This window comes from Panthera uncia (genome assembly GCF_023721935.1).
Source record: "Panthera uncia isolate 11264 chromosome A1 unlocalized genomic scaffold, Puncia_PCG_1.0 HiC_scaffold_17, whole genome shotgun sequence".
NCBI lineage: Eukaryota > Metazoa > Chordata > Mammalia > Carnivora > Felidae > Panthera > Panthera uncia.
Window position 1 is genome coordinate 36,042,871 of NW_026057577.1, and position 9,064 is coordinate 36,051,934.

The 9,064-nt window shown below is 42.0% G+C and overlaps 1 protein-coding gene across 2 annotated transcripts in view; it reads left to right on the forward strand.

The window, feature by feature from the left end:
• Nucleotides 1-9,064, forward strand: part of KCTD16 (potassium channel tetramerization domain containing 16) — a 269,895-nt gene that overhangs the window by 58,987 nt on the left and 201,844 nt on the right. The gene's annotated exons all lie outside the window — the stretch shown is intronic.

The window sequence follows — 9,064 nt, forward strand, 5'->3', positions numbered from 1 at the left end:
GAAATATTTTTATCTGTCTCTACACATGTAATGTGAATCTTGTAAAGATTCACCAGACAGGCCAGGCTTTCTCATACCTTATAACTATTGAGGAAATATGCGTAGGAAACTGTTCTTCCCCCTTTAATCCTTACTGCACCAAGTTCCCCAAATGCTCATGGATGCAAAGTAGAACATTATTTTACAAGGGACAGACCTAGCTGCTTCTGTGGAGCTGATTCACCAGTTCTTACACTATGGATTAGCTGGTCTTCTTGCCCTTTTCACTGAGGAACCTGCAGTGTTCTTTTGTCTCATCTGCTCTCCCTCCCTGTGACCCTTACAGCACAAGGCACAGACCTATGCATGACCTTTATCACTTGTATTGTCATTAAATGTTACCTTACCCTGATCTTCTGTTTGTGAGCTCTTTGAGGGCTGGGAATTAATCTTACTCACCTTTGTATTTCCAGTCATAATCACAGAGCCAGGTCCAGGTGCTCCAAAAAGGACGGGCAGGAGAGTGAACAGTGTGGTGAGAATATAATGGATTATCCCAGATTGGAACACATTTGAGTGAAAAGTGATGTGATGAATGATTATGCTGGATGACAGTGTAAGGTTGGACTGGACCTGTTGAACTGGGATCTATGGTAACTTTTATAACCACTGCAATGACTTATGGGTGAAAGTGTGAACTCTAGGGGGCGCCTGGGTGGCTCAGTCGGTTAAGCACCCGATTCCTGATTTTGGCTCAGGTCATGATCCCACAGTTTGTGAGATGGAGTCCTAAGCTCAGAGCCTGCTTGGGATTCTCTCTTTCCCTCCCTCTCTCTGCCCAGCCTCAACTCGCCCACACGCTCTGTCCCTTTGTGCCTATTCCCTGCTGGAGCTCTCTCAAAATAAATAAATTAAAAAAAAAAAAAAGTGTTAACTCTACAATTCTAGAGGTCTTTTCTGAGGTGCTAGTACTCCACTTGCCCTGGCTGGTTTAGACCAACGGTTCTCAAATGGGTCTCACAGGAGACATAATAGTATAGGAAGCGTTTGTAGGTGGCAAGGGCATCCAGATTAAATGACATAGATTTCCACTTTCATAATGTAATTCCATGCTCAATTCTGCTTTAGCTTTTCTAATTATTACATAGGTGATCTCTCAGTTTTGTGGCAGATTATCTTTAACCCCCTCAAGTCCCTGCTAATCTTACTTTTTTAATGAAAAGTGAACAAGCCTCAGGATCAGAGCTTTTGAACAGGAAATGGTATTTGTTTGGAATTTAATGTTATTTTGTTAATTATATTCGTTTTGTGGTTTCCTTTTCTTTATGGAAAATAATGATCATTTTCCGGATAGGATGAGAATATAAAATTTCATTCTTCAGTGAATCTTTGGAAGTAAAAAGTACAAGATTTAAATATATACGATAAAGGTCATACACAAATTTTGGCAAAAACCATGGAGCTGATGTAAAATGACTTAACATTTGGGAAACTAGATTAGACCAATGATTCCTAGCCTTGTTTCTGAGCCTACCTTTAAGGTGCACATTTACTGAAAAATAGTGATATGAAATTAATATAAATGAATGTAATTTAGGAAAATAAATATGCCATGTATATTTCTATTTTTATTTATTTTTACAATATTTTTCTCATTATAAGGATTAGGCATGTTTATTTTTGGAATATAGGTCCCGGAAAATACATAATGGCATAAAAATTAAAAAATGCATAATGGCATAAAATAAAAAATACATAATGGCATAAAGATAAAGAACTCAGAACAGTATACTATAGGGACAAACACATTTAAGATGTGAGTTGTTTTCTTTCTTGCTTGATTTTTTTTGTTGTACTTTTTGGAAACTGATGAGATGATTTTGAATCTCAAAATGTTAATATGTATGTAAATCTGAATTTACATAAGAGAAATGAAAGGGTTATGGTTTTGTTTATTAAAAACAATTAACAATAGAATGACTTTAAGTATCAAACCTTCCCCTGTGTACTTAAAAGTTTCATTTACTCAAAATTTATATACATATAATATTAAGCACAATACTTGTCAAGCAATTTAACACATACCTTTAATAAATAAAATTTCATACAATTTCAATTATAATGAGATGAGTGAAGGTTCCTTTTGGAAATCATGCACTTAAACCCTGGCTTTTCTTACTTGCCAGAAACATACACTTTTCAGTTCTTTGCAAACTTACTTTCCTACTAACGGAAGGATAAAAACATGCCAGATTGAGCTGTATTTTAATTTTCAGTGAAAGGAAATGGCTTTGGCCCTACTGCCATACCAAGCCAACAGGTGTAGGAAAATAATTAACCGCTCATACACATGGTACTCGTATTGGAAATGTCTATTTACAATTTTTTCCCCCAAAGCAGAACATTAACATGATGTAATATTATTACCTTAATCCCAAGCAACCAGCAACAATAATAACCACTCCACACCAATATTGGAACCTGGTGTTCCAATGAAAGTTTCATTTTCCTCTCCCTCACTAAGCATTTCTCTACTGAGAAGAATGACAACTCCATTACTTGATTTTGATGTTCTAAGGTGAGAGAGGTTTACATTATAGGATCTTGTTATAGTACTTTGTCAGGAAATGTGATGGAGCTAAGAGGACAACCCATCATCTTGAAATAAACTCCAGTGGTTCATTCCACCTGGCTCCACTCAAATACTAACAATTCTCAAGACTATAGTCTCCAGGAAGGCTAGAAATCCATGAGGTTCGCTATATCTTCTGTGCCTGAAACAGTGCTCGGTTCCTAAAGGACCCTTCAGTGTTGTTGAATGAATGAGCCATCATTATAATAGCAGCTATTTCTAAATACCCAAGATGTATTTAGATTTACCCAAGATGTGGGTGTCTGGGTGGCTTGGTGGGTGATGCATCCAACTCTTGATTTTGGCTCAGGTCATGATCTCCTGGTTTGTAAGTTCAAGCCCTGTGTTGGGCTCTGTGCTGACAGCGAGGAGCCTGTTGGGGATTCTCTCTCTTCTATCTCTGCCCCTCCCCTGCTCATACACACACATACACACTCTCTCTCAAAATAAATAGGTGGGCTTAAAAAAAAAGTTTAAATACCCAAGATGCAATAGGTGCTATTATTTACTGTACCAACTCCAGTTCTAGTAACGGCTAAACCTGTAGTGGATTATTATCTGCGTTGTCTCATTGAGGAAACAGGCTCAGAAATGTTAATACGCCAAGTTCATACAGTGAAGGGATTAGGATTCAAAGCTAAATATGTCTGATGCCAATGCTTCCGTTTTTTTCTCCTACAGAATGGAAAGTGTTATATAACCTCAAAAAGGGTGTCATACATAAAATGAAAACTCCAATGGTGCAGATTCAATTTCTTTTGGGTGATCTAGTAACATTATCCAAAAAAAAAAAAAAAAAAGAATCCATGTTTGTTTCTGGGATTTTCCCATTGGCTTGCCTCTGAAGGGCTGGGACGAACCTTTGGTAAGTGACGGTTATTAACACTTTTAGGCTCTGTTAAGAAAAAAAAAAAAACAGCATATGTGTATGTATGAGTAATATGTATATGCGTGTCAGTCCATTTTTTTCAATCTTTTGTTGCTGCCTAATCTGTCTTCAGCAACCTGGCAGCTGGGGATTGCTAAAGGGCTCAGACTTCATATTAAGTATCAAGTCAGGGGCATCTTGACTTGATACCTCCTTCCTACCCATTGCCTCTCATCAGCAGCTGGGCCACCTTTTGAGGTGACTGGGCAGCCATGGCCAGAGAGAGCCCAGGATCCCTGCAGAAGGGAGCAGAGGGCAGTGCAAAATAGCCCTCCAGGAGACGAGAACATCAAAAAGATTTGTTCACCAGAGTTTGCAGTTCCCTGCAGTTTTATAAATAATTCACTTGGGTAATGTTTTATCAAGAACGGCACAATTGTCTCAAAAGCCTGAGAATCTGATGGGCTTAAAAAAAATTCTTAATCGAAAAACATCAAGGCTTTGACTGGATACCTTTATCCTTTTTTCCTTCTTGGAAAAAAAAAAACCCGTAACACGCAAATGAGTTTGTTGTAATTGCCCACCTAGTGTGTAAAATTTCGGCTTCAGTGTCATGCTTAACAGGGAATGTGCATAAGTACATGAAGCCAGCCGAGCATTCAAGGTTTCTATTTGTTGTTTTTCTTTACCAGCCAGCAGTTGGACACTGTGCTCGTCTTCAGGAAGAAGTCATTAAATCAATTCTTTATTTAACCTCTTTGCTGACTTATGTTCCCTGTCCTATGACGAAGGTATTTTAGTCCACCTGCTCCTTATTAAGCATGAATTCCCCTCATAGTGTTTTAATCCACTGGTTTGCATTTCTGGACATACATCCCTTGCATGAACTAATAGTAAAATCTATTTCTCTGGTCACAAGGTGAAATAGGCAAGAATACGTGAATGATTCATGAAACTCCATCATTGCTCAGGAGAGATTCTAAGTTATTTGCCAAAGATGGTGACTCTTTAGAGAAGATGGATAGGATTGATTTAGTGGTAAAAGTGTGGGATCTGGGTCAGATGACCTAGTTTGTAGCTAAGCTACACCACATGTGAACTGTGTGACCCTGACCACCCTCTTTAACTCTCTGTGTCTCAGCTTCCCTGCCTATTAACTGTAGATAATAATTATTCCTACCTAAGAAAGTTTCTGTGAGGATTAAGCAAGTTAATAAATGGAAGGCACTCAGGGCAGGGCTAGAGCAGAGGATGTACTTTGTAAATGTAGCAGCTCTGAGTCATTTTGTCTCAACACACTTTCTGGGTGAAGCTCTTCCTCCTGACATATAGCAAATGTTAATTAAATAAGTGCACACATGTTTCCTGGAGTTTCCACCCTGAAGCTGTGGACATATCGGCTTTTATGTTTTTCATTCTGCTTTCCATCACTAGGTTAAATTTAATGGATCAGTGCTGTCCTTTTGTACCCTAGATTTTCCATATAAGATTCCCACAGAAGGATGCACATGACCAGTGGACAGGGGAAAACAAAGAGGAGGCAAAACAAAGAGGCAGTCTATCAAATTAGCTGCCATTCTTTTCCTCCAGTGACAAATCTATAGTGATCAATTTGAGCTGCAAAGACTTTAAGCTTTTACTTTTTCTGCTTCTCAACAGATAATCTCTTTGAATTGTTAAAAGATAAACTGAGGCCTATTAAAATTTTTAAAAGTTGATTTGAACAAAAATCAATTTGAATCAGGCAGCATGTAATCTGGCAGATAGAGAGGAGCTCCAAGGAGTTGCACACAATGAAAGCCTTTTATAAGCAGAAAGGAGCAGGAACAAGGAAGTTATACTAGGCAAAAGAACAGGTTGGTAATTGCAAGGTTACCTTCCTTTAGGGGACAGCAGAGGCCTATCAGGCAGATTAGTTAACTAGTACTGACAGGATGATTCTTTTTTGAGTAAAGATTCCGTTTCACAGAAAGCCAAAATTGTAATTAGGTCTTGCTTTGGTGGTATTAAGCTTAGCATAGGCAGCTCCATTTTGGGCAGACCTGTTGCCTTGTTTTCAACAATTCCCCTCATTTTACTGGACTCTCTGCCTACCTGAGAGAGGTCTTTAAAATTTAAGGCATGAGTGCCACTCTCAGCTAACTCTGGGGTTCTCACAGTTTTTGCTGAATCTCTGTGTGATATTCACAGGTCACAAGTTCAGATTCACATGTTTTTAGTAAGTTTTTAATTTTAATTCCAATATGGTGAACACACAGTGTTATTTTAGTTTCAGGTGTCCAATACAGTGATTCAACAATTCCATACGTCACCCAGTGCTCATCATGACAAGTACACTCCTTAATTTCCATCACCTATTTAACCTATCCCCCCCCCCCCCCCCGCCCATCCCATCCACCTCCCCTCTAGTAACCATCAGTTTGTTCTCTATAGTTAAACATCTGGGTCTTAATTTGTCTCTTTCTATCCTTTTTTCCTTTGCTCATTTGTAAATTCAGATTCTTTTAGTTGGTCATTATCTTTGTTACTTTTCCAACATTCTATTCATCAGGAGATCTTTTGTTTGTGGGAGGTTGGCTGTGAACATGCATTTTGAGAGAATTTAGTGCACCAACAAGACTTATGATTATTATAAGCAGGATAACTTCCAATGTTTGGAATGCACTTTGGAGGCTTGGTCTCCAAGACCCAAACCAATGAGAATCAAATAAGTAAAGGAAGTTCCCATAGAAGGCATCACTTTCTTAAGCCAACTGGCTTATTCATTGATCTCACGTAGCTGGGTCCCAACTTCCCCAGAGATGTTAATCCAAGTGCAGGTGGTATTTGCCATAGCATAAACACCTTCTTCCTCAGCTAAAATATAATTAAAGACTTATACTATTATGAGAACAAGTTTGGTCAGAGAGTCTAGGGATTTTGTTGGGCAACCACTGCTTTGCCAGCAGATTCGGGGATAAGTGCAAGAATTAAGGAACATTGTCTTCCCATGCATTTACAAAGAAGAAAAGCAAGGCGCAAAAAGGCAGAAGAATAAAGGTTTCATACTGGGGATGAACATTTTGATCCGTGATCTTGGGAAAGCTGCCCACCTCAAGATGCCGTCTGCTTCTGGGGAGAAACCTCCCTAGTCAATTTTAATTTTAGATTTCCAGCTGGTGTACAGTTCCAAGAGTCTGAAAAAACCCTTTTTAATTGGGATATATGAACCTAAAGTTCAAGTCCCTGAAGTTTGGCTGCTATTTGGGTAGTGAGAAGAACCTGGTATCATCCCTTCCAAGGACATTCAAGGGCGGTCTTTGTTCTTCATAATTCCAAACCAGAAGGGTGGGAGAGAATTTAGAAACATTAGTTTTTGAAAAGTCATAACCAGATATTTGAGGAAACTAGAGGAATTCAGCATCCAATTCACTTTACAGGTATGGAACACACCTCAAAGACAATTAGCAGGATTAGAATTTAAATACAAAGGTCCAAAGGTAATTTCTCTCTCTATAATCAACCTCATTTTACCAAAGATAATCACAGTAAAGTTAATTTGTTTGCATTAAACTTGGTGTGGTATTATTTACCTAAGTCCAACAAGAATTCCTTTATAAGAAATCTCAGACTGAACTCTTAAAGCCTTTTGAGGCTAGGAAATCAAGCCCAGGACTTGCCATCAGATGTGTCATCAGACTTCGCCTGTAATACCTATAGATTTGGGTGAATTCTTCCCTTTTTGAGGTTCCACAGTTATCTTGTTTCCTGGGCCTGCCAGGACGTCACCTTTTTTGCTTTCCTGGTAAGGCAGCTGGGAACCATTGTAAGCAAGGTCTTTCCAAGGGGCTTCATTAGCTCCATAAAGTAAACCTTAGTTCCTTAAAGCTGTGGCCCTATCTGAGTCTATGTACGTTCTCAAATATGACATTCCAGCGAAGGCCTTGGCAACATAACCAATGTTTCCAATTGTGTCCTGTTACAAGGAGAACAGTATGAAAGAGACTATCCTCCCAAGATCCAGAGTCACTCTCAAAGATAACCAAAACAGACAATTCCCCCTAAGAACCAGCAGGAGTTGGTGGGACCCTAAAAAAGAAAGCAGGGCAACCTACATTTCTGCCCAGGCATATTTTGGAGGACCCCAATCTGACGATTGTCAACCTAAGTTGGTAGGACACAAAATGAGACAAACAAGAAGGGAGTAGCTGTCCCTGGGAAAGGACCAACTAATGGTACCCGAGAGCAAATTCATGAGTCACAATTCAAAGACCTAATTGTTACAAATGTTTTTGTTTTTGTTGTGTTTGTTTGTTTGTTTTTTTCTTGCCAATCTGAATTTGGAAAGGAAGAGGCAAAGACATTTTACCTTCCTCTATCGACCAGGCACCACAGATAGAGATAGGAGAGCCCACTTTGGTACGAATGCTTACCCTTTAGGTGGCCTCGGCCAGTTTTCCCAGAATGCCCCTGCCGGCCGCTGAGAGAGCACGATGCCCCAGCGTTCTCGTCCTGGTCACCAGATACGTCAGAGGAGGACCAATATCCCCTTTCCCTCACGGTGAGGGCTCGGCTGGGACGCCTTTGTCTGGAGGGCACCGCGCAGGTGCACGAGCCGCTCCCGGACAGAAGAGCTCCCGCCAGGCCACGGTAACGCGAGACGGTCTTTGCGGAGCTTCAGCTGCTCGTGCAGCCTTCCAGCGGAAGGGCTCGCCGCCCGCCGCCCGCCGACCCGCCCCGGCCCCGCAACCGGGCGGTTTTTACAGCGGACGCCGAACAACCCGAACTCAGACCCCCTTCACAGTCGGACCCGGTCCGGTTTCTAAGCCGGAACCAGTCCGGCCCCGAACTTCTTCCGGTTTTGAAGTCGGACTAAGTCTGCCGTGGGACCCGGCCTGGTTTCGAAGTCAGACCCAGTCCGACTCCGGCCGGCTTGTGGGTCCAGTCAGGAAGAAGAAATGTTCCAGGAACGCTTGAGAGCTTCTCACGTAAAAGCTGCTGGGATCTCACAGGGGCGTCCCGACCACCTCCTGAGGCAGCGAGAAGCAGCGAGCTCAACGATCCTGTTGCTGGAACTCAGGGGGCTCAGCAGGTACCTGGGCCTGGTTGCTCAAGCTCAGGGGGCTCAGCAGGTGCCTGGGTCTGGTTGCTTGAGCTCAGGGGGCTCAGCAACCTGGGTCTGGTTGTTCCAGCTCAAAGGGAGTAGCAGGTACCTGGGTCTGGTTGCTGGAGCTCATCGGGCTCAGCAGGTGCCCTGGTCTGGTTGTTTGAGCTCAGGGGGCTCAGCAGGTACCTGGGTCTGGTTGCTGGAGCTCAGGGGGCTCAGCAGGTACCTGGGTCTGGTTACTTGAGCTCAGGGGGCTCAGCAGGTACCTGGGTCTGCTTGCTCCAGCTCAAAGGGAGTAGCAGGTACCTGGGTCTGGTTGCTGGAGCTCAAGGGGCTCAGCAGGTACCTGGGTCTAGTTGCTCAAGCTCAGGGGACTCAGCAGGTACCTACCTGGGTCTGGTTGCTCGAGCTCAAGGGACTCAGCAGGTACCTACCTGGGTCTGGTTGCTTGGGCTCAGGGGGCTCAGCAGGTACCTACCTGGGTCTGGTTGCTGGAGCT